Source organism: Oncorhynchus tshawytscha, unplaced genomic scaffold (assembly GCF_018296145.1).
Source record: "Oncorhynchus tshawytscha isolate Ot180627B unplaced genomic scaffold, Otsh_v2.0 Un_scaffold_18560_pilon_pilon, whole genome shotgun sequence".
Classification (NCBI taxonomy): Eukaryota; Metazoa; Chordata; class Actinopteri; order Salmoniformes; family Salmonidae; genus Oncorhynchus; species Oncorhynchus tshawytscha.
In genome coordinates, this window is record NW_024609666.1 from 25,808 (window position 1) to 49,672 (window position 23,865).

Below are 23,865 nucleotides of genomic sequence, written 5' to 3' on the forward strand. Positions count from 1 at the left end.
GAGACGGGGGGAGAAAGAGAGAGACGGGGGGGGAGAAAGAGAGAGACGGGGGGAGAGAAAGAGAGAGACGGGGGGGAAAGAGAGAGACGGGGGAGAGAAGAGAGAGAGACGGGGGGAGAAAGAGAGAGGGGGGAGAAAGGAGACGGGGGAGAAAGAGAGAGACGGGGGGGAGAGAGAGAGAGAGAGAGGGGGAGAAAGAGAGAGACGGGGGGGAGAAAGAGAGAGACGGGGGAGAAAGAGAGAGACGGGGGGAGAAAGAGAGAGACGGGGGAGAAAGAGAGAGACGGGGAGAAAGAGAGAGACGGGGGGAGAAAGAGAGAGAGAGAGGGGGGAGAAAGAGAGAGACGGGGGAGAAAGAGAGAGAGGGGGGAGAGAAAGAGAGAGACGGGGGAGAGAAAGAGAGAGACGGGGGAGAGAGAAAGAGAGAGACGGGGGGGAGAGAGACGGGGGGAGAGAGAGAGACGGGGGGAGAAAGAGAGAGACGGGGGGAGAAAGAGAGAGAGAGGGGGAGAAAGAGAGACGGGGGGAGAAAGAGAGAGACGGGGGGGAGAAAGAGAGAGACGGGGGGAGAAAAGAGAGAGACGGGGGGGAGAGAAAGAGACGGGGGGGGGAGAAAGAGAGAGAGACGGGGGAGAAAGAAAGAGAGAGACGGGGGGAGAAAGAGAGAGAGGGGGGGAGAAAGAGAGAGACGGGGGGGAGAAAGAGAGAGAGAGGGGGGAGAAAGAGAGAGAGAGAGGGGGAGAGAGAGAGAGAGAGAGAGAGGGGAGAAAGAGAGAGACGGGGGAGAAAGAGAGAGACGGGGGAGAAAGAGAGAGAGACGGGGGAAAGAAAGAGAGAGACGGGGGGAGAAAGAGAGAGAGAGACGGGGGAGAAAGAGAGAGACGGGGGGAGAAAGAGAGAGAGGGGGGAGAGAAAGAGAGAGAGGGGGAGAAGAGAGAGAGAGAGACGGGGGGAGAAAAGAGAGACGGGGGGAGAAAGAGACGGGGGAGAAAGAGAGAGACGGGGAGAAAGAGAGAGACGGGGGAGAGAGAAGAGAGAGAGAGAGGGGGGAGAAAGAGAGAGACGGGGGGAGAAAGAGAGAGAGAGAGACGGGGGAGAAAGAAGAGAGAGAGACGGGGGGAGAAAGAGAGAGACGGGGGGGGGAGAAAGAGAGAGACGGGGGGGGGAGAAAGAGAAAGAGAGACGGGGGGGAGAAAGAGAGAGACGGGGGGAGAAAGAGAGAGAGAAAGAGAGAGAGGGGGAGAAAGAGAGAGACGGGGGAGAAAGAGAGAGACGGGGGGGAGAAAGAGAGAGACGGGGGAGAAAGAGAGAGACGGGGGAGAAAGAGAGAGACGGGGGGAGAAAGAGAGAGAGGGGGGGGGAGAAAGAGAGAGACGGGGGGAGAAAGAGAGAGACGGGGGAGAAAGAGAGAGACGGGGGGAGAAAGAGAGAGACGGGGGGGAGAAAGAGAGAGACGGGGGGGAGAAAGAGAGAGACGGGGGGGAGAAAGAGAGAGACGGGGGGGGGGGGGAGAAAGAGAGAGAGACGGGGGGAGAAAGAGAGAGAGGGGGAGAAAAGAGAGAGAGGGGGAGAAAGAGAAAGAGAGAGACGGGGGGGAGAAAGAGAGAGACGGGGGAGGGGAGAGAAGAGAGAGAGGGGGGAGAAAGAGAGAGACGGGGGGGGAGAAAGAGAGAGACGGGGGGAGAAAGAGAGAGACGGGGGGAGAAAGAGAGAGAGACGGGGGGAGAAAGAGAGGGGGGAGAAAGAGAGAGACGGGGGGAGAAAGAGAGAGACGGGGAGAAAGAGAGAGGGAGAAAGAGAGAGACGGGGGGAGAAAGAGAGAGGGGGGGGAGAAAGAGAGAGACGGGGGAGAAAGAGAGAGACGGGGGAGAAAGAGAGAGACGGGGGGAGAAAGAGAAGAGAGAGAGAGACGGGGGGAGAAAGAGAGAGACGGGGGGAGAAAAGAGAGAGACGGGGGGAGAAAGAGAGAGACGGGGGAGAAAGAGAGAGAGGGGGGAGAAAAGAGAGAGAGGGGGAGAAAGAGAGAGACGGGGGAGAAAGAGAGAGACGGGGGAGAAAGAGAGAGACGGGGGAGAAAGAGAGAGACGGGGGAGAAAGAGAGAGAGACGGGGGAGAAAGAGAGAGACGGGGGGAAAGAGAGAGACGGGGGGAGAAAGAGAGAGACGGGGGAGAAAGAGAGAGACGGGGGGAGAAAGAGAAAGAGAGAGACGGGGGGAGAAAGAGAGAGACGGGGGAGAAAGAGAGAGACGGGGGGGGAGAAAGAGAGAGACGGGGGGGGAGAAAGAGAGAGACGGGGGAGAAAGAGAGAGACGGGGGGAGAAAGAGAGAGACGGGGGGGAAAGAGAGAAAGAGAAAGAGAGACGGGGGAGAAAGAGAGAGACGGGGGAGAAAGAGAGAGACGGGGGAGAAAGAGAGAGACGGGGGAGAAAGAGAGAGACGGGGGGGGGGAGAAAGAGAGAGACGGGGGGAGAAAGAGAGGGGGAGAAAGAGAGAGACGGGGGGAGAAAGGGGAGAAAGAGAGAGACGGGGAGAAAGGGGGGAGAAAAGAGAGACGGGGGAGAAAGAGAGAGAGACGGGGGGAGAAAGAGAGAGACGGGGGAGAAAGAGAGAGACGGGGGAGAGAAGAGAGAGAGACGGGGGGAGAAAGAGAGAGACGGGGGAGAAAGAGAGAGACGGGGGGAGAGAGAGACGGGGGAGAGAGAGACGGGGGAGAAAGAGAGAGACGGGGGGAGAGAAAAGAGAGAGAGAGACGGGGGGAGAAAGAGAGAGACGGGGAGAGAAAGAGAGAGACGGGGAGAGAAGAGAGAGAGAGAGAGAGAGGGGGGAGAAAGAGAGAGACGGGGGAGAAAGAGAGAGACGGGGAGAAAGAGAGAGACGGGGAGAAAGAGAGAGAGAGAGGGGGAGAAAGAGAGAGACGGGGGAGAAAGAGAGAGACGGGGAGAAAGAGAGAGACGGGGAGAGAAGAGAGAGAGAGACGGGGGGAGAGAAGAGAGAGAGAGACGGGGGAGAAAGAGAGAGACGGGGGGGAGAGAGAGAGAGACGGGGGAGAAAAAGAGAGAGAGACGGGGGAGAAAGAGAGAGAGAGACGGGGGGGAGAAAGAGAGACGGGGGAGAAAGAGAGACGGGGGGAGAGAGAGAGAGAGAGACGGGGGGAGAGAGAGAGAAAGAGAGACGGGGGGAGAGAAGAGAGAGACGGGGGGAGAGAGAGAGAGACGGGGGGGGGAGAAAGAGACGGGGAGAAAGAGAGAGACGGGGGAGAGAAGAGAGAGAGACGGGGGAGAGAGAAGAGAGAGACGGGGGGGAGAGAGAGAGAGAAAGAGAGACGGGGGGAGAAGAGAGAGACGGGGGGAGAGAGAGAGAGAGAGGGGGAGAAAGAGAGACGGGGGGGGGAAAGAGAGAGAAAGAGAGAGACGGGGGGAGAAAGAGAGAGACGGGGGAGAAAGAGAGAGACGGGGGAGAAAGAGAGAGACGGGGGAGAAAGAGAGAGACGGGGGAGAAAGAGAGAGACGGGGAGAGAAAGAGAGAGACGGGGGAGAGAAAGAGAGAGACGGGGGGGGACGGGGGAAAGAGAGAGAGAGAGAGAGAGAGACGGGGGAGAAAGAGAGAGACGGGGAGAAGGGAGGAGAAAGAGAGAGACGGGGGGAGAAAGAGAGAGAGAGAGAGACGGGGAGAGAGACGGGGGGAGGGAGACGGGGAGAAAGAGAGAGGGGGAGGGGGGAAAGAGAGACGGGGGGAGAAAGAGAGAGACGGGGGGAGAGAGAGAGAGAGAGACGGGGGGAAAGAGAGAGACGGGGGGAGAAAAGAGAGACGGGGGAGAGAGAGAGAGAGAGACGGGGGGAGAAAGAGAGAGACGGGGAGAAAGAGAGAGGAGAGAAACGGGAGAGAAAGAGAGAGACGGGGAGAGAGAGAGAGAGAGAGAGACGGGGGAAAGAGAGAGAGAGAGACGGGGGGAGAGAGGAGAGACGGGGGGAGAGAGAGAGAGAGACGGGGGGAGAAGAGAGAGACGGGGGAGAAAGAGAGAGAGACGGGGGAGAAAGAGAGACGGGGAGAGAGAGAGGGGGAGAAAGAGAGAGACGGGGGGAGAAAGAGAGAGACGGGGGGGAAGAGAGAGACGGGGGAGAGAGAGAGAGACGGGGGGAGAAAGAGAGAGAGAGGGGGAGAGAGAGACGGGGGGGGAGAGAAAGAGAGAGAGAGGGGGAGAGACGGGAGAGAAAGAGAGACGGGGGGGAGAGAGAGAGAGAGACGGGGAGAAAGAGAGATGGGGGGAGAGAGAGAGAGAAAGAGAGAGACAGGGGGGGAAAGAGAGAGACGGGGGGAGAAAGAGAGAGAGACAGGGGGGGAGAGAGAGAGAGAGAGACAGGGGGGGAGAGAGAGAGAGAGAGAAAGAGAGACAGGGGGGAGAGAACAGGGGGAGAGAGAGAGAGACGGGGGAGAAAAGAGAGAGACGGGGGAGAAAAGAGAGTGAGAGACGGGGGAGAAAGAGAGAGAGAGGGGGGAGAAAGAGAGAGAGAGACAGGGGGGGAGAGAGAGAGAGAGAGAAAGAGAGAGGGGAGAAAGAAGAGAGAGAGACGGGGGGAGAAAGAGAGAGGGAGACAGGGGGAGAAAGAGAGAGAGAGACAGGGGGAGAAAGAGAGAGAGAGACAGGGGGAGAAGAGAGACAGGGGGAGAAAGAGAGAGAGACAGGGGGAGAAAGAGAGAGAGACAGGGGGAGAAAGAGAGAGAGAGACAGGGGGAGAAAGAAGAGAGAGAGACAGGGGGGAAAGAGAGAGAGAGAGACAGGGGGGAAGAAGAGAGAGAGACAGGGGGGAGAGAGAGAGAGAGACAGGGGGAGAAAGAGAGAGAGAGACAGGGGAGAGAGAGGGGGAGAGAGAGAGACAGGGGGAGAAAGAGAGAGAGAGAGACAGGGGGAGAGAGAGAGACAGGGAGAAAGAGAGAGAGAGAGACAGGGGGAGAAAGAGAGAGAGAGAGACAGGGGGAGAAAAAGAGAGAGAGACAGGGGGAGAAAGAGAGAGAGAGAGGGGGAGAAAGAGAGAGAGAGACAGGGGGAGAAAGACAGAGAGAGAGACAGGGGGAGAAAGAGAGAGAGAGAGACAGGGGGAGAAAGAGAGAGAGAGAGACAGGGAGAACCATAAGGATTTGGTTTATCCCTTCAGCCTTTATCTCCAGAGTTGGTTCAAGCGGTGAAAAAGAGGATGCTTGTGTTGGGGTTTTCTTCTCTGGTGGGAGAATGTTTGGTGATGGTGAGATAATATGAAGGTTTGTTGTCAGTGCCGGGCTAGGAGGTGTGTGTGTTTTGGTGGAGAGGAGCGAAAGAGGGGTCAGTGTATGGAATGGTTGAGAGAGGGTGCTGGGGGGGGTTCTGCTGGAGATGTCTTTTGGGCTTAGGGGTCCTTCTTACTTTCAATCGCCATGCTGAGTAGGGGGAGTCAGACTCCCTGCAGAAGAACCGTGCCGTCTTCGTCCCCACATTCAACAGATGCTCCCCAGGCAAACCCTGCGTCTGAGAAATGTAGCGAATCTGTGAAGAAGAAGCGAGGGAAAAACAAAGACGTGAATAGACCGAGCAAGAGAGAAAAGGAGGAGATAGAAGAGAAAGACACGTGGATAGACAGAGCAAGAGAGATAGAGAAAGGAAAAATGCATCAGGAAAGAACATTCCCTGTATGCTATGACTGTAACAGAAGGGGAAAGAACATTCCCTGTATGCTATGACTGTAACAGAAGGGAAAGAACATTCCCTGTATGCTATGACTGTAACAGAAGGGGAAAGAACATTCCCTGTATGCTATGACTGTAACAGAAGGGAAAGAACATTCCCTGTATGCTATGACTGTAACAGAAGGGAAAGAACATTCCCTGTATGCTATGACTGTAACAGAAGGGAAAGAACATTCCCTGTATGCTATGACTGTAACAGCTATGACTGTAACAGAAGGGAAAGAACATTCCCTGTATGCTATGACTGTAACAGAAGGGAAAGAACATTCCCTGTATGCTATGACTGTAACAGAAGGGGAAAGAACATTCCCTGTATGCTATGACTGTAACAGAAGGGGAAAGAACATTCCCTGTATGCTATGACTGTAACAGAAGGGAAAGAACATTCCCTGTATGCTATGACTGTAACAGAAGGGGAAAGAACATTCCCTGTATGCTATGACTGTAACAGAAGGGGAAAGAACATTCCCTGTATGCTATGACTGTAACAGAAGGGAAAGAACATTCCCTGTATGCTATGACTGTAACAGAAGGGGAAAGATGACTGTAACAGAAGGGGAAAGAACATTCCCTGTATGCTATGACTGTAACAGAAGGGGAAAGAACATTCCCTGTATGCTATGACTGTAACAGAAGGGAAAGAACATTCCCTGTATGCTATGACTGTAACAGAAGGGAAAGAACATTCCCTGTATGCTATGACTGTAACAGAAGGGGAAAGAACATTCCCTGTATGCTATGACTGTAACAGAAGGGAAAGAACATTCCCTGTATGCTATGCTAGAACTGAAAGAACACAGAAGGGGAAAGAACATTCCCTGTATGCTATGACTGTAACAGAAGGGGAAAGAACATTCCCTGTATGCTATGACTGTAAGAGAAGGGAAAGAACATTCCCTGTATGCTATGACTGTAAGAGAAGGGAAAGAACATTCCCTGTATGCTATGACTGTAACAGAAGGGAAAGAACATTCCCTGTATGCTATGACTGTAACAGAAGGGAAAGAACATTCCCTGTATGCTATGACTGTAGCAGAAGGGAAAGAACATTCCCTGTATGCTATGACTGTAGCAGAAGGGAAAGAACATTTCGATATTACCATTTCTCCCCCATAATATTACCATAACATCATACAGTCTAAACATCCCAGCACAGTTCTCTTCTCCATTCCTGCGGTGCCTTGTTCCACTGTAAACTGCCCAGTCCTACCCACTCCTCCCATACCCACAGTCCCCCACCTTCAAGCCCAGGTGCTGACCCCTTTCTCCAGCCTCACACATCCCGAGAACACAGTCATTACCTAGTGGTAATACATGACGTTGACATTCAGGTTATGCACACGTGTCTTTCACACTACCATCACCCTGGGAATGTGTGACGTGCGGGGGGGTGGGGTCCTGGGAATGAGTGACGTGCGTGGGGGTGGGGTCCTGGGAATGAGTGTGCGGGGGCCCTGGGAATGAGTGACGTGCGGGTGGGGGGGCCCTGGGAATGAGTGACGTGCGTGGGGGTGGGGCCCTGGGAATGAGTGACGTGCGTGGGGGTGGGGCCCTGGGAATGAGTGACGTGCGTGGGGGTGGGGCCCTGGGAATGAGTGACGTGCGTGGGGGTGGGGCCCTGGGAATGAGTGACGTGCGAGGGGGTGGGGCCCTGGGAATGAGTGACGTGCGAGGGTGGGGCCCTGGGAATGAGTGACGTGTGCAGGGTGGGGCCCTGGGAATGAGGGGCCCTGGGAATGAGTGAAGTGTGCAGGGTAGGGCCCTGGGAATGAGTGAAGTGTGCAGGGTAGGGCCCTGGGAATGAGTGAAGTGTGCAGGGTAGGGCCCTGGGAATGAGTGAAGTGTGCAGGGTAGGGCCCTGGGAATGAGTGAAGTGTGCAGGGTAGGGCCCTGGGAATGAGTGAAGTGTGCAGGGTAGGGCCCTGGGAATGAGTGAAGTGTGCAGGGTAGGGCCCTGGGAATGATTGACATGTGTGTGCGTAACAGTGTAGTTTCTGTCCCTCTCCTCACCCCTACCTGGGCTCGAACCAGGGACCCTCATCGACAAGTCACCTTCAAAGCATCATTACCTATCGCTCCACAAAAGCCTTAGAGCAAGGGAAACAACTACTTGAAGGTCTCAGAGAGAGTTACGTCACCGATTGAAACGCTACTAACGCGCACCCCGCTAACTAGGGAGCCATTTCACACCAGTTACATGTGGGTGTGTCCGTGATCAGGGCCCTAGCTGGAGAGAGGGAGTATGACTGTATGCCGCTGCCTGCATGGGGTCGTGTTGACTCAGGATTCTGCGTTTCACACAGAAAGGGAAAGATGAGACGCAGATAAAACATCTTGCTGCGTTATGTAAACGCAAATCTAAAAGGCTTCTTACTGTAAATTCTGCTCAGCTTCAGTCAGGATTCGCTCCAAATCATGAATGTAAAAGGAGTCATTTCCTGCTTCAGTTGCACTTCTCCACACAGATGGAGTGTATTTGCTCGTCATTGGATCACCAGCAGGTCATTTCCTCCAGTGTAGTTTTTCTCCGGTATAAAGTTCAAATGCAAAGCTCAATTTCAAGAAAAAAGGTGGAAATGTAGCTGGCTACATTCTTCTATGATAAACATTACCTACTGGGTGGTGGGCTGATTCTGTCTGTGTCTACCTACTGGGTGGTGGGCTGATTCTGTCTGTGTCTACCTACTGGGTGGTGGGCTGATTCTGTCTGTGTCTACCTACTGGGTGGTGGGCTGATTCTGTCTGTGTCTACCTACTGGGTGGTGGGATGATTCTGTCTGTGTCTACCTACTGGGTGGTGGGATGATTCTGTCTGTGTCTACCTACTGGGTGGTGGGATGATTCTGTCTGTGTCTACCTACTGGGTGGTGGGATGATTCTGTCTGTGTCTACCTACTGGGTGGTGGGATGATTCTGTCTGTGTCTACCTACTGGGTGGTGGGCTGATTCTGTCTGTGTCTACCTACTGGGTGGTGGGATGATTCTGTCTGTGTCTACCTACTGGGTGGTGGGCTATGTCTGTGTCTACCTACTGGGTGGTGGGCTGATTCTGTCTGTGTCTACCTACTGGGTGGTGGGCTGATTCTGTCTGTGTCTACCTACTGGGTGGTGGGATGATTCTGTCTGTGTCTACCTACTGGGTGGTGGGATGATTCTGTCTGTGTCTACCTACTGGGTGGTGGGATGATTCTGTCTGTGTCTACCTCTGATTCTGTCTGTGTCTACCTACTGGGTGGTGGGATGATTCTGTCTGTGTCTACCTACTGGGTGGTGGGATGATTCTGTCTGTGTCTACCTACTGGGTGGTGGGCTGATTCTGTCTGTGTCTACCTACTGGGTGGTGGGATGATTCTGTCTGTGTCTACCTACTGGGTGGTGGGCTGATTCTGTCTGTGTCTACCTACTGGGTGGTGGGCTGATTCTGTCTGTGTCTACCTACTGGGTGGTGGGCTGATTCTGTCTGTGTCTACCTACTGGATGGTGGGCTGATTCTGTCTGTGTCTACCTACTGGGTGGTGGGCTGATTCTGTCTGTGTCTACCTACTGGGTGGTCTGATTCTGTCTGTGTCTACCTACTGGGTGGTGGGATGATTCTGTCTGTGTCTACCTACTGGGTGGTGGGCTGATTCTGTCTGTGTCTACCTACTGGGTGGTGGGCTGATTCTGTCTGTGTCTACCTACTGGGTGGTGGGCTGATTCTGTCTGTGTCTACCTACTGGGTGGTGGGCTGATTCTGTCTGTGTCTACCTACTGGGTGGTGGGCTGATTCTGTCTGTGTCTACCTACTGGGTGGTGGGATGATTCTGTCTGTGTCTACCTACTGGGTGGTGGGATGATTCTGTCTGTGTCTACCTACTGGGTGGTGGGATGATTCTGTCTGTGTCTACCTACTGGGTGGTGGGATGATTCTGTCTGTGTCTACCTACTGGGTGGTGGGATGATTCTGTCTGTGTCTACCTACTGAGTGGTGGGATGATTCTGTCTGTGTCTACCTACTGGGTGGTGGGATAAAGAACAAGGAGGTTTATGAGAACAGTTGTAGAGAGGCCTGTCTGACGTCAGTCACACCAAGGTGTCAGGGAAAACATCCATTAGAGGCTTAGTGCTGCCTTGGGGGCGAGAGGAGGGCAAGAGGAGGGCAAGAGGGGCAAGGGGCACGTCGGCATTCCACTGGGGTGGAGGAGTTGTGTTTGAGAAGGGCTAGGGGAGAGGAACGAGGGCTGTGTTGGCATTCTTGAGACTGCAGGGCACTAGCCCCTAAACTATCCTCTCTGGGACTCTGGGTCTTGGACAGGCTTAACCCTGCCTGTTTGGGCTCAAATTCAATGACTTCCAGCTTTCAAGGTTTCATCTACCATATGTTTTAAATAAGAAAATGTCATCTAACCTCATATGGATCTAAATGCCAAAGCAGACGCACAGACAGAAAATCAATTATAGAGACGAGATGATATAAACATAAAGAGGTGTGTGTGTAGCTCCATTTAGTCACGTCAATACATCTAGGATTAACATCTTACCAATTCAAAAAAAAAAAAAACTCTAAGTTGGATCCCTCAAGTGTCCTGTACACAGAGACAAGTCTTGACCTCTCCCTCTGAACCCACAACCAGCAGGCTACAACCATCACTAGTTAATAAAACACACTGTTCTTATCAGATGGCCTTCTCTGGTGAACCCTGCCAGCATGAGCATGAGGACCCAAGGTCTGTATGTGTTTACAGTTATGTCCCTCTCAGCCATTCAGTGTTAAAGGTAATTCCCTTCCTGTCTGCAAACCAGATGGAAATATGTCAAGTCTGACTTGGTAATGGGGAAGGAGGAAATCTGTAAAGTCTGACTTGTTAAATGGGGAAGGGAGGAAATATGTCAAGTCTGACTTGGTAATGGGGAAGGGAGGAAATCTGTAAAGTCTGACTTGTTAAATGGGGAAGGGAGGAAATATGTCAAGTCTGACTTGGTAATGGGGAAGGGAGGAAATATGTCAAGTCTAACTTGGTAAATGGGAAAGGGAGGAAATATGTCAAGTCTGACTTGGTAATGGGGAAGGAGGAAATCTGTAAAGTCTGACTTGTTAAATGGGGAAGGGAGGAAATATGTCAAGTCTGACTTGGTAATGGGGAAGGAGGACATGCAGTGTATTCGGAAAGCTCTCTGTTCGCATTTTTTTCCACCAAAGGAAAAACCAAATAACGGAATGTATTTGCAAGTGTAATTACAGGCCTTGTTCTGTTTTTTCAGTTTTTTTTCCTGTCTTTCAGGACGTATTCAGTACCGTTCTTACTGTTCTTACAAAATGTGTTACGTTACAGCCTGATTCTAGCACTTGCCCTCGATCAATCTATACACAATACTCCACAATGACAATGGAAAAACAGGAGTTTAAAAATCTATTTCATATTTTTTAAACAGAAATACCTTATTTACATAAGTATTCAGACCCTTTGCTATGGGACTCGAAATTGAGCTCAGGTGCATCCTGTTTCCATTGATCATCCTTGAGATGTCCACCTGTGGTAAATTCACTTGATTGGACATGATTTGGAAAGACACACACGTCCATATGAGGACCCACAGTTGACAGTGCATGTCAAAGCAAAACCCAAGCCAAGAGATGGAAGGAATTGTCTGTAGAGCTCCGAGACAGGATTGTGTCGAGGCACAAATCTGGGGAAGGGTACCAAAAAAATGTCTGCAGCATTGAAGATCCTCAAGAACACAGTGGCCTCCCATCATTCTTAAATGGAAGAAGTTTGGAACCACCAAGACTCTTCCTAGAGCTGGCCTCCCAGCCATACTGAGCAATCAGGTGACAAGGGTCTTGGTCAGGGAGGTGACCAAGAACCCGATGGTCACTTACAAAGCTCCAGAGTTCCTCTTTGGAGATGGGAGAACCTTTCAGAAGTACAAACATCTGCAGCACTCCACCAATCAGGCCTTTATGGTAAAGTGGCCAGACGGAAGCCACTCCTTAGTAAAAAAAAAAAAAAAGGCACATGACAGCCCGCTTTGGGGTTTGCCAAAAGGCTCCTAAAGGACTATCAGAAACAAGATTTTCTGGTCTGATGAAACCAAGATTGAACTCTTTGGCCTGAAAGCCAAGAGCCATGTCTGGAGGAAACCAATCACTGCTCATCATCTGGCCAATACCATCCTTACGGTGAAGCATGGTGGTGTCAGCATCATGCTGTGGGGATGTTTTTCAGCGGCAGGGACTGGAAGACTAGTCAGGATTGAGGGAAAGATGGAGTAAAGCACAGAGAGATCCTGAAAACCTGCTCCAGAGTGCTCAGAACCTCAGACTGGGGTGAAGGTTCACCTTCCAACAGGACAACAACCCTAAGCACACAGCCAAGACAACGCAGAAGTGGCTTCGAGATAAGTCTCTGAATGTCCTTGAGTGGCCCAGCCAGAGCCCGGATTTGAACCCGATTGAACATCCCTGGAGAGACCTGAAAATAGCTGTGCAGCGATGCTTCCCATCCAACCTGAGCTTGAGAGGATCTAAAGAGAATGGGAGAAACTCCCCAAATACAGGTGTGCCAAGCTTGTAGCGTCATACCCAAGAAGACTTGAGGCTGTAAACACTGCCAAAGGTGCTTCAACAAAGTACTGAGTAAAGGGTCTGAATACTTATGTAAATATGATATTTCAGTTTGTAATTTTTTTTGTACATTTGCAAAATATTCTAAAAACCTGTTTTTGCTTTGTCATTATGGGGTATTGTGTGTAGATTGATGAGGGAGGGGAAAAAAACAATTTCATCCATTTTAGAATATGGCTGTAACATAACAACATGTGGAAAAAGTCAAGGGGTCTGAACACTTTCTGAATGCACTGTATGTCAAGTCTGACTTGGTAATGGAGAAGGGATGAAATATGTCAGAACATCTGAGACAAATGCCTGAGAAATGAAGAAAAACAGGATGTGTACCCAGGTTCACTCCCGGGATACATGTTTTTATTGGAGCGTGCCCAAGTGTGTGTGTAGTTGATGTGCGTGTATGTACATGTGTGGGAGGGAGGGATGGTGGTAGAGCAGAGACGAAGGAGTGGTCTTATTGCCATTCCTCGTGCTGACATCATGGTGTTACCATCTTCCTATGAAGACTTGACATTAACATGTAGTGTCTGCAGCAGTACACCTCACCCACTGTGGCTTAAAACAGCTCTTCATAAAACACTGCTGCCTCAGTGTCACACCCTCTCTCTTTCTCACACTCCCTCTATTGCACGCCCTCCTCCTCTCCCTCTATTGCACGCCCTCCTCCTCATCTCTCTATTCCACGCCCTCCTCCTCATCTCTCTATTACACGCCCTCCTCCTCATCCCTCTATTGCGCGCCCTCCTCCTCATCCCTCTATTGCGCGCCCTCCTCCTCATCCCTCTATTGCGCGCCCTCCTCCTCATCCCTCTATTGCGCGCCCTCCTCCTCATCCCTCTGCGCGCCCTCCTCCTCATCCCCTCGCGCCCTCCTCCTCATCCCTCTATTGCGCGCCCTCCTCCTCATCCCTCTATTGCGCGCCCTCCTCCTCATCCCTCTATTGCGCGCCCTCCTCCTCATCCCTCTATTGCGCGCCCTCCTCCTCCTCATCCCTCTTGCGCGCCCTCCATCCCATCCCTCTATTGCGCGCCCTCCTCCCCTCCTCATCCCTCTATTGCGCCCTCCTCCTCATCCCTCCTCCTCATCCCTCTATTGCACGCCCTCCTCCTCATCCCTCTATTGCACGCCCCTCCTCCTCCTCATCCCCTATTGCCCTCCTCCTCATCCCTCTATTGCGCGCCCTCCTCCTCATCCCTCTATTGCCCCTCCTCCTCATCCCTCTATTGCGCGCCCTCCTCCTCATCCCTCTATTGCGCGCCCTCCTCATCCCCTATTGCGCGCCCTCCTCCTCATCCCTCTATTGCGCGCCCTCCTCCTCATCCCTCTATTGCGCGCGCTCCTCCCTCCTCCTCATCCCTCTATTGCGCCCTCCTCCTCTCCTCATCCCTCCTCATCCCTCTGCGCGCCCTCCTCCTCATCCCTCATGCGCGCCCTCCTCCTCATCCCTCTATTGCACGCCCTCCTCCTCATCCCTCTATTGCACGCCCCCTCCCTCCCTCTATTGCACGCGCCCTCCTCCTCATCCCTCTATTGCACGCCCTCCTCCTCATCCCTCTATTGCACGCCCTCCTCCTCTCATCCCTCTCATCTCTATTGCACGCCCTCCTCCTCATCCCTCTCTCCCTCATCTCTATTGCACGCCCATCCTCCTCTCTCTCTATTGCACGCCCTCTCTCCTCATCTCTCTATTGCACGCCCTCCTCCTCATCTCTCTATTGCACGCCCTCCTCCTCATCTCTCTATTGCACGCCTCTCATCTCTCTATTGCACCCTCCTCCTCATCTCTCTATTGCACGCCCTCCCTCCTCATCTCTCTATTACTCTATTGCACGCCCTCCTCCCTCCTCATCTCTCTCTCTTGCACGCCCTCCTCCTCCTCATCCCTCTCATTGCACGCCCTATTGCACCCTCCTCCTCCCTCCTCCTCATCCCTCTATTGCACGCCCTCCCTCTCATCCCTCTATTGCACCCCTCTATTGCCTCCTCATCTCTCTATTGCACGCCCTCCTCCTCATCTCTCTATTGCACGCCCTCCTCCTCATCTCTCTATTACACGCCTCTCCTCCTCATCTCTCTATTGCACGCACCCTCCTCATCCTCCTCCTCCTCATCATCTCTCTATTGCACACCCTCCTCCTCCTCTCCTCCTCACGCCCCCTCTCTCTCATTGCACGCCCTCCTCCTCATCTCTCTATTGCACGCCCTCCTCCTCATCTCTCTATTGCACGCCCCTCCTCTCTCCTCATCTCTCTATTGCACGCCCTCCTCCTCATCCCTCTATTGCACCCCTCCTCCTCCTCATCCCTCTATTGCACGCCCTCCTCCTCATCTCTCTATTGCACGCCCTCCTCCCCTCCTCTATTGCACGCCCTCTCTCTCCATCATCTCTATTACACGCCCTCCCTCCTCATGCACGCCCTCTCTGCACGCCCTCCTCCTCATCTCTCTATTGCACGTCCCTCCTCATCTCTCTCACGCCCTCCTCCTCTCCCTCTATTGCACACCCTCCTCCTCATCTCTCTATTGCCCTCCTCCTCCTCATCTCTCTATTGCACGCCCTCCTCCTCATCTCTCTATTGCACGCCCCCTCCTCTCTCTCTATTGCACGCCCCCTCCTCCTCCTCCCCTCCCCTCACGCCCTCCTCCTCTCCCTCTATTGCACACCCTCCTCCTCATCCCTCTATTGCACACCCTCCTCCTCACTATTGCACACCCCCTCCCTCCTCATCCCTCTATTGCACACCCTCCTCCTCATCCCCCCCTCCTCATCTCTCTATTGCACTCCCCTCCTCATCCCTCTATTGCACGCCCTCCTCATCCCTCCCTCCTCATCTCTGCACGCCCTCCTCATCTCTCTATTGCACGCCCTCCTCCTCATCTCTCTATTGCACGCCCTCCTCCTCATCTCTCTATTGCATGCCCTCCTCCTCATCCCTCTATTGCACGCCCTCCTCATCTCTCTATTGCACGCCCTCCTCGTGTGTCTATTGCACTCTCCGCCTCTCACCTCCCTCCTCTACCACATTGGCCTGAAGATTGTGTGAGTGTGTGTATACCTACCTGCGTGCCTACGTATGCGAGTGCGTGTGTATGCGAGTGCATGTGTGTGCGAGTGCATGCAGTCGTGGCCAAAAGTTGAGAATGACAAATCTTATTTTTCACAAAGTTTGCTGCTTCAGTGTCTTTAGATATTTTTGTCAGATGTTACTATGGAATACTGAAGTATAATTACAAACATTTCATAAGTGTCAAAGGCTTTTATTGACCATTACATGAAGATGATGCAAAGACAATATTAGCAGTGTTGACCCTTCTTTTTCAAGGCCTCTGCAATCCACACTGGCATGCTGTCAATTAACTTCTGGGCCACATCCTGACTGATGCCAGCCCATTCTTGCATAATCTATGCTTGGAGTTTGTCAGAATTTGTGGGTACCATTCTTTATTCATGGCTGTGTTCTTGGGCAAAATTGTGAGTGAGCCCACTCCCTTGGCTGAGAAGCAACCCCACACATGAATGGTCTCAGGATGCTTTACTGTTGGCATGACACAGGACTGATGGTAGCGATCACCTTGTCTTCTCCGGACAAGCTTTTTCCGGATGTCCCAAACAATGGGAAAGGGGATTCAGAGAAAATGACTTTACCCCAGTCCTCAGCAGTCCAATTCCTGTACCTTTTGCAGGATATCAGTCTGTCCCTGATGTTTTTTTTTGAAGAGAAGTGGCTTCTTTGCTGCCCTTCTTGACACCAGTCCATCCTCCAAAAGTCTTTGCCTCACTGTGCGTGCGGATGCACTCACACCTGCCTGCTGGCATTCCTGAGCAAGCTCTGTACTGGTGGTACCCCGATCCCGCAGCTGAATCAACTTTAGGAGACGGTCCTGGCGCTTGCTGGACTTTCTTGGGCGCCCTGAAGCCTTCTTCACAACAATTGAACCGCTCTCCTTTTAGTTCTTGATGAAGTGATAAATGGTTGATTTAGGTGCAATCTTACTGGCAGCAATAAACTTGCCTGTGAAGCCCTTTTTGTGAAAAGCAATGATGACGGCACGTGTTTCCTTGCAGGTGGTTGACAGAGGAAGAACAATGATTCAAAACACCACCCTCCTTTTGAAGCTTCCAGTCTGTTATTCGAACACAATCAGCATGACAGAGTGATCTCCAGCCTTGTCCTCGTCAACACTCACGCCTGTGTTAACGAGAGAATCACTGACATGATGTCAGCTGGTCCTTTTGTGGCAGGGCTGAAATGCAGTGGAAATGTTTCTTTGGGATTCAGTTCATTTGCATGGCAAAGAGGAACTTTGCAATTAATTGCAATTCATCTGATCACTCTTCATAACATTCTGGAGTATATGCAAATTGCCATCATACAAACTGAGGCAGCAGACTTTTGTGAAAATTAATGTGTCATTATCAAAACTTTTGGCCACGACTGAATGTGAGTGCATGTGTGTGTATATGAGTGTGTGCGTAAGCGAGTGCGTAAGCGAGTGCATGAGTGCATGTGCACGTGCGAGTGCATGTGTACGTGCGAGTGCAAGTGCATGTGTACGTGCGAGTGCGAGTGTACGTGCGAGTGCACGTGTGTACGTGCGAGTGCACGTGCACATGTACGTGTGCACGTGTGCGAGTGCACGTGTACGTGCGCGTGTACGTGCATGTGTGCGTGCGAGTGTGTGCGTGTACGTGCATGTGTGCGTGCGAGTGCATGTGTGTGTGTGCGTGCGCATGTGTACGTGCGAGTGCATGTGTGCGTGCGAGTGCATGTGTCCGTGCGAGTGCATGTGTCCGTGCGAGTGCATGTGTGCGTGCGAGTGAGAAGAATTCCTCTCTGAAGGGAAAAACGTATTTTCCTGGAAGGTGTTTCACTGCAGCCTTCCTAGGACGAAAACAACCCACCATACAAAACCATCCCTGCAGTACAACACACAGACAGAGAGAGAGGTAGAGAGGTAGAGAGGTAGAGAGAGAAAGAGGGAGAGAGAGGTAGAGGGAGAAAGAGAGAGAGAGGGGTAGAGAGAGAGAGAGGGGTAGAGAGAGAAAGAGGTAGAGAGAGAGAGGTAGAGAGAGAAAGAGGGAGAGGGGTAGAGAGGGAGAGAGAGGTAGAGAGGTATAGAGAGAAAGAGGGAGAGAGGTAGAGAGAGAAAGGGAGAGGGGTAGAGAGAGAGAGAGATAGAGAGAGGTATAGAGAGAAAGAGGGAGAGAGAGAAAGAGGGAGCTGATTGGGGACACTACCAAGGCCCTATCCTATAGCGCCATATATATCACGGTTGTTGAAACATTGCCCAAATGTTGAAAGAAGATTCGACGTGGCTGAGAGGTGAGAGAAGGAAGAAGAGGCAAGGAGTAGGGTTATAAATACATTCTGCTGTGTGGGATGGAACTAGACCCCATGCTGGGAGTGAGGGGTGACAGCAGCCCCTTTGGCTCCAGTCATCTTGCCCCCGGGACCCATGGTGACACCCTACACCCTGGGAGGGGAGGGGGGGTTAGTGTCGAAGGGCATAGATTAAAGTACACCTGTTAATGTCCATGTGAACGCCCACAGGGCATGGGCATGATAACTGACTGAGGGGCGTACACTAGAAGATAGCTGGCCGGAGAGAGAGAGACTGTAGGTCAGCGGTGGTAGTACCGTAGCGGTAGGTCAGCGGCGGTAGTACCGTAGCGGTAGGTCAGCGGCGGTAGTACCGTAGCGGTAGGTCAGCGGCTGTCGTAACAGCGGTAGGTCAGCGGCTGTCGGAACAGCGGTAGGTCAGCGGCGTTCGTAACAGCGGTAGGTCAGCGGCTGTCGTAACAGCGGTAGGTCAGCGGCTGTCGTAACAGCGGTAGGTCAGCGGCTGTCGTAACAGCGGTAGGTCAGCGGCTGTCGTAACAGCGGTAGGTCAGCGGCTGTCGTAACAGCGGTAGGTCAGCGGGTCAGCGGTAGGTCAGCGGCTGTCGTAACAGCGGTAGGTCAGCGGCTGTCGTAACAGCGGTAGGTCAGCGGCGCGTCGTAACAGCGGTAGGTCAGCGGCGTTCGTAACAGCGGTAGGTCAGTAACAGCGGTAGGTCAGCGGCGTTCGTAACAGCGGTAGGTCAGCGGCGTTCGTAACAGCGGTAGGTCAGCGGCGTTCGTAACAGCGGTAGGTCAGCGGCGTTCGTAACAGCGGTAGGTCAGTGGCGTTCGTAACAGCGGTAGGTCAGTGGCGTTCGTAACAGCGGTAGGTCAGTGGCGTTCGTAACAGCGGTAGGTCAGTGGCGTTCGTAACATCATGGTATAGTGCTACAACGATGAAGAAATCTAATTAGAACTCTATAATCAGAGCCAACTACTCCCAACATGAATCCCCTTTTTCAATCCTCTCTTATTTAGTGCTCTCCCTTTATCATTTTTCTGTGTATCTCCTCCCTGCTCCTTGGCTTCACACTCCGTATCTCCTCCCTGCTCCTTGGCTTCACACTCCATATCTCCTCCCTGTTCCTTGGCTTCACACTCCGTATCTCCTCCCTGTTCCTTGGCTTCACACTCCGTATATCCTCCCTGCTCCTTGGCTTCACACTCCGTATCTCCTCCCTGTTCCTTGGCTTCACACTCCGTATCTCCTCCCTGTTCCTTGGCTTCACACTCCGTATCTCCTCCCTGCTCCTTGGCTTCACACTCCGTATCTCCTCCCTGCTCCTTGGCTTCACACTCCGTATCTCCTCCCTGCTCCTTGGCTTCACACTCCGTATATCCTCCCTGCTCCTTGGCTTCACACTCCATCTCCTCCCTGCTCCTTGGCTTCACACTCCGTATCTCCTCCCTGCTCCTTGGCTTCACACTCCGTATCTCCTCCCTGCTCCTTGGCTTCACACTCCGTATATCCTCCCTGCTCCTTGGCTTCACACTCCGTTTCTCCTCCCTGCTCCTTGGCTTCACACTCCGTATCTCCTCCCTGCTCCTTGGCTTCACACTCCGTATCTCCTCCCTGCTCCTTGGCTTCACACTCCGTATCTCCTCCCTGCTCCTTGGCTTCACACTCCGTATCTCCTCCCTGCTCCTTGGCTTCACACTCCGTATCTCCTCCCTGCTCCTTGGCTTCACACTCCGTATCTCCTCCCTGCTCCTTGGCTTCACACTCCGTATCTCCTCCCTGCTCCTTGGCTTCACACTCCGTATCTCCTTCTTTCCTCTAATCTCTTTGAGAGGCTTTCCGCTGGCACCAGCGGTCAGGCCTCCGGCACCAGCGGTCAGGCCTCCGGCACCAGCGGTCAGGCCTCCGGCACCAGCGGTCAGGCCTGTCGTTGGTTCACTCCCTCAGAGGAGGCTCCACCAAGGTTCTGTCTGTGTAATGCGGCTTTGGGACATTGTGATCTGCCCCTATAAAAACAGATGAATTACATTTAGTGCTGCCGTGCTCAAGTCAAATCTCTTCGGGAGGTGTTGAGTTATCCCTCCTGCCTCTGGGCCGGAGCGGAAGGCATGAAAAATGATGCTGGGAAGTAAAAATACTTTGGCGAGGACACAGTCCATCTGCAGAGGGGGCTTCGGGGGTGTACTGCAGGGTAATGTATAGGAAAGGTTGGGGCTGGACTGAAAGGCTTGCTGTGGATGGGTCTCCAGGGCGGGGGGAAAGCCGGTCAACGTAAGCCCCAGATTCATTTAACTCTGGGCAGCTGCTGTTCAGGGCTCTGCTGGGGGGGATCCATCACCTCCAGCCTGCTATCCCATCAGTCATTGGGAGAGACCATGCACACCTCCGCCCTGCCACTGGCACATCCACAGGGGAGCCCTCCCCCGCCGGAGGTGGCCAGGAAATACGGCACTAATCTGGGCCTGTCGCTGCCTGTCACTCCCCTCCTCCGTCTCTCACTCCTCTCTACCCTCTCAATTCATTCCCACACACTATGTTAATTTATTTCTTCATCAATATTTCCTCTTCCAAACTCGCTCTCCCTTTCTAAATCTCCCCCTCCTTTCCACCCCTGCTGCCTCAAGCAGTCCCAGTACAGTATATTATCCTTTATCTCCTTCTCCTTCTCCTCCCCTCTCCTCTCCCTTCCATTCCTCATTTCCAGTGCCTCCCTGATCATCCTGAGAACCCAGCAGGAGTAAAGCATTAATAACAGGGCTACGGAGGAGTGGGAGGTCTGAGTCCATGTCCTAATACAAGCAATCACCTCATAGCATCAACGCACACTGTTAGAGTACAGTAGGAGGGGCTAGACAGACTTCACTCAGCTAGAGAGGAGAACAAATGCCAGAGGAAAGTGGAGGGGAGGAGATGGAGGAGGACAGTAGACTAAAAAGAGAGTGTGTGAGCGAGTGGGAAGAAAAAGGGGAGGAGGAGATAAAGGAACTTCAAGGAGGAAGAGGAGATAAAGGAACTTCAAGGAGGAGGAGGAGATAACGGAACTTCAAGGAGGAGCGAATGAGAAGATGTGAAGGGAATAGCAGGAGGAAAAAGGAAGACGAGGGAGGAGGTCTACAGTTCTTAAGATCTGGACCAGTGAGCCTCAGAGGAGGGTGTATAGTAATGTAACAATACACTTCTTTACCTGGTCGTACTCCAGGGCCCCTGGGTAGAGGGGCCAGCCCAGGAAGAGCTCAGCAATCACACAGCCCAGGGACCACATGTCGATAGCTTCACAGAAGGGCAGGCCCAGGATGATCTCTGGAGCCCTGGAAGGAGAGAAACACAAAGTGGTTAGCTACACTAATACACTGACTCCACATAACCCCGTTTGAACTGACTATTTGAGAAGGGGATCGAGTCCAAACATGCCTTCAAGCACAATTACATTTCTAGTCAGTCGTATCTTGATAAAGCTGAGACGGCAGAAACACAAGACGCCAAAGCTAAAATACAGCAGTCTCGTTCGTGTGTGTCACATTGCCAAGTGACCCATGTACCAATACTGATCAAATAAAATATTATTGGTCACATACACATGGTTAGCAGATGTTAACGTTAGTGTAGCAAAATGCTGGTGCTTCTAGTTCCGACTATGCAGTAATATCTAACAAATTCACCTTAACTACCTTATACACACACAATTAGACAAATGTAAAGGGATGAATAGAATATGTACATGTAAATATATGGATGAGCGATGGCCTGCGGCATAGACATGATGCAGTAGATGGTATAGAATATAGTATATACATATGAGATGAGTAATATAGGATATGTAAATATTGTTAAAGTGGGGTTATTTAAAGTGTCTAGTGATACCTTAATTAAGTCCATTTAATTTGAGTGGCCAGAAATGTGAGTCTGTATGTTGGCAGCAGCCTCTCTATGTTAGTGGTGGCTGTTTAACAGTCTGGTGGCCTTGTGATAGAAGCTGTTTTTCAGTCTCTCGGTCCCAGCTTTGATGCACCTGTACTGACCTCGCTTTCTGGATGATAGTGGGGTGAACAGGCAGTGGCTCGGGTGGTTGGTCTAGGAGCAAGATGTTTTGTAATCTGTGATTGGCGGTGGACCCTGCCACATACGTCTCGTGTTTGAGCCGTTGAATTGTGACTCTACTTTGTCTCTATACTGACGCTTTGCTTGTTTGATTGCCTTGCGGAGGGAATAGCTACATCGATGTTGTTGTCTGAGGCTATCCGGAACATATCCCAGTCCACGAGATGGAAAGCAATCTTGAAGCGTGGAATCCGATTGGTCAGACCAGCGTTGTATTGACCTGAGCACTGGCGTTTCCTCGTTTAGTTTCTGTCTATAGGCTGGGAGCAACAAAACATATTCATGGTCAGATTTGCCAAAGGAAGGGCGCTGGAGGGCTTTGTATGCATCACGGAAGTTTGAGTAGTAATGATACAGAATTCTGCCAGCACGTGTCGGGCATTCGATATGCTGATAGAATTTAGGGAGTATTGATCTTAAGTTAGCTTTGTTAAAATCCCCAGCTACAATAAATGCAGCCTCAGGATGTATGGTTTCCAGTTTACATAGAGTCCAGTGAAGTTCTTTCAGGGCCGACGAGGTATCTGCTTGGGGGGGATATTCACGGCTGTGACTATAATCGAAGAGAATTCTCTTGGAAGATAATGCGGTCGGCATTAGATGGTAAGGAATTCAAGGTCAGGTGAGCAAAATAACTTGAGTTCCTTTTTACCAGAGAGATATTTGTTTGTCGGCGCAACGCGTGAAGAAACCGGGTAGCTGTACCAACTCTGACAACGTATCCCGAGTGAGCCATGTTTCTGTGAAACAGAGAATGTTACAATCTCTGATGTCTCTTTGGAAGGCAACTCGTGCCCTAATTTCATCCACCTTGTTGTCTAGAGATTGGACATTGGCGAGTAATATGCTTGGAAGTGGTGGATGGTGTGCTCTCCTTCTGAGTCTGACCAGTATGCCGCTCCGTCTGACACTCCTGCGGCGACCGCGTTGTTTTGAGTCGGCCTCTGGGATAAGATCGCATGTCCAGGGTGGAGTTCTGAACAAAGGATCCGCTTCAGGAAAGTCGTATTCCTGGTCGTAATGATGGGAAGTTGACATCACTTTTATATCCAACAGTTCTTCCCGGCTGTATGTAATAACACTTGAGATTTTCTGGGCTAACAATGTAAGAATACATCAAAAACAAACTAATAACTGCATAGTTTTCTAAGGACCTGAAGCGAGGCGACCATCTGTTGGCACCATTATCATCATATCAGGAGCCAGCTTGGTGCCACCAGCCAGAGTAGGAGGAAGTTTTCCACTAGACACTGAGCTAAAGCCAGTTTTGCCTTTTCCCTGCTTCTAGTCAATGTAGCTAGGATTGTGAGGCGAAGCTATGGTTGATATCTCACAGGGGAATCTTCTTCGAGAACCACCAGCCTCTGCCAGTAATTTATCAGGTCAGGGTGTGAGCTGGATAAGGACAACCAGGAAGTACTGTACATCTACAGCGTCACTAAGTGCTGGCTCACGGTAACCCTGGGTAACTCCATGGTGATGATCCCGTTAAACAGTAGGCCTAATGCGCTGTCACACATCGCCAGGCTAGCAATGACGCAGCCACGTCAGGGCTGATCTGGGCAAAACGGACTGACAGCTCCTTGGAACATACTAGGACTAGAAACCTTACTGGGACATGACCACACTGCTAGGACCAGCTACCTCATAGCCTGGCCTGAGGCTGTGTTTACACAGGCAGCCCAATTCTTACATTTTTCCACTAATTGTTTTCTTGACCAATCAGATCTTTTGTCAATAAATTGACAAAATATTAGAATTGGGCTGCCTGTGAAAACACAGCCTCATCGCTCCAAAACAAGACACATCCCAGTGGGAAAAACCAGTTGAAATTACATTGTCGCAACCATTTCTGGTTGTAAAAAGATTCTAATGACATTTTAACCAACTGGGATGACATGTCATGTGTAAGAAAACAAAATAACAATATAAAATTGTCACAAGTTTAGCAATAGCCTACATACCATTGCAGGAACCAAGTAGTCAAACCTAACTCAAGAAACGAGGCACCATAGCATGACGTTTTCATTAAGTTCTGTTGAGTTATTATAACTCAAAGATAATAACTATTATTAGTTGCAGATAAATACACACTGCAGTATACA

The 23,865-nt window shown here is 51.7% G+C and overlaps 1 pseudogene; it reads right to left on the reverse strand.

Annotated features, from left to right (window-relative positions):
* Positions 1 to 23,865, reverse strand: part of LOC112241272 — a 70,073-nt pseudogene that overhangs the window by 11,707 nt on the left and 34,501 nt on the right.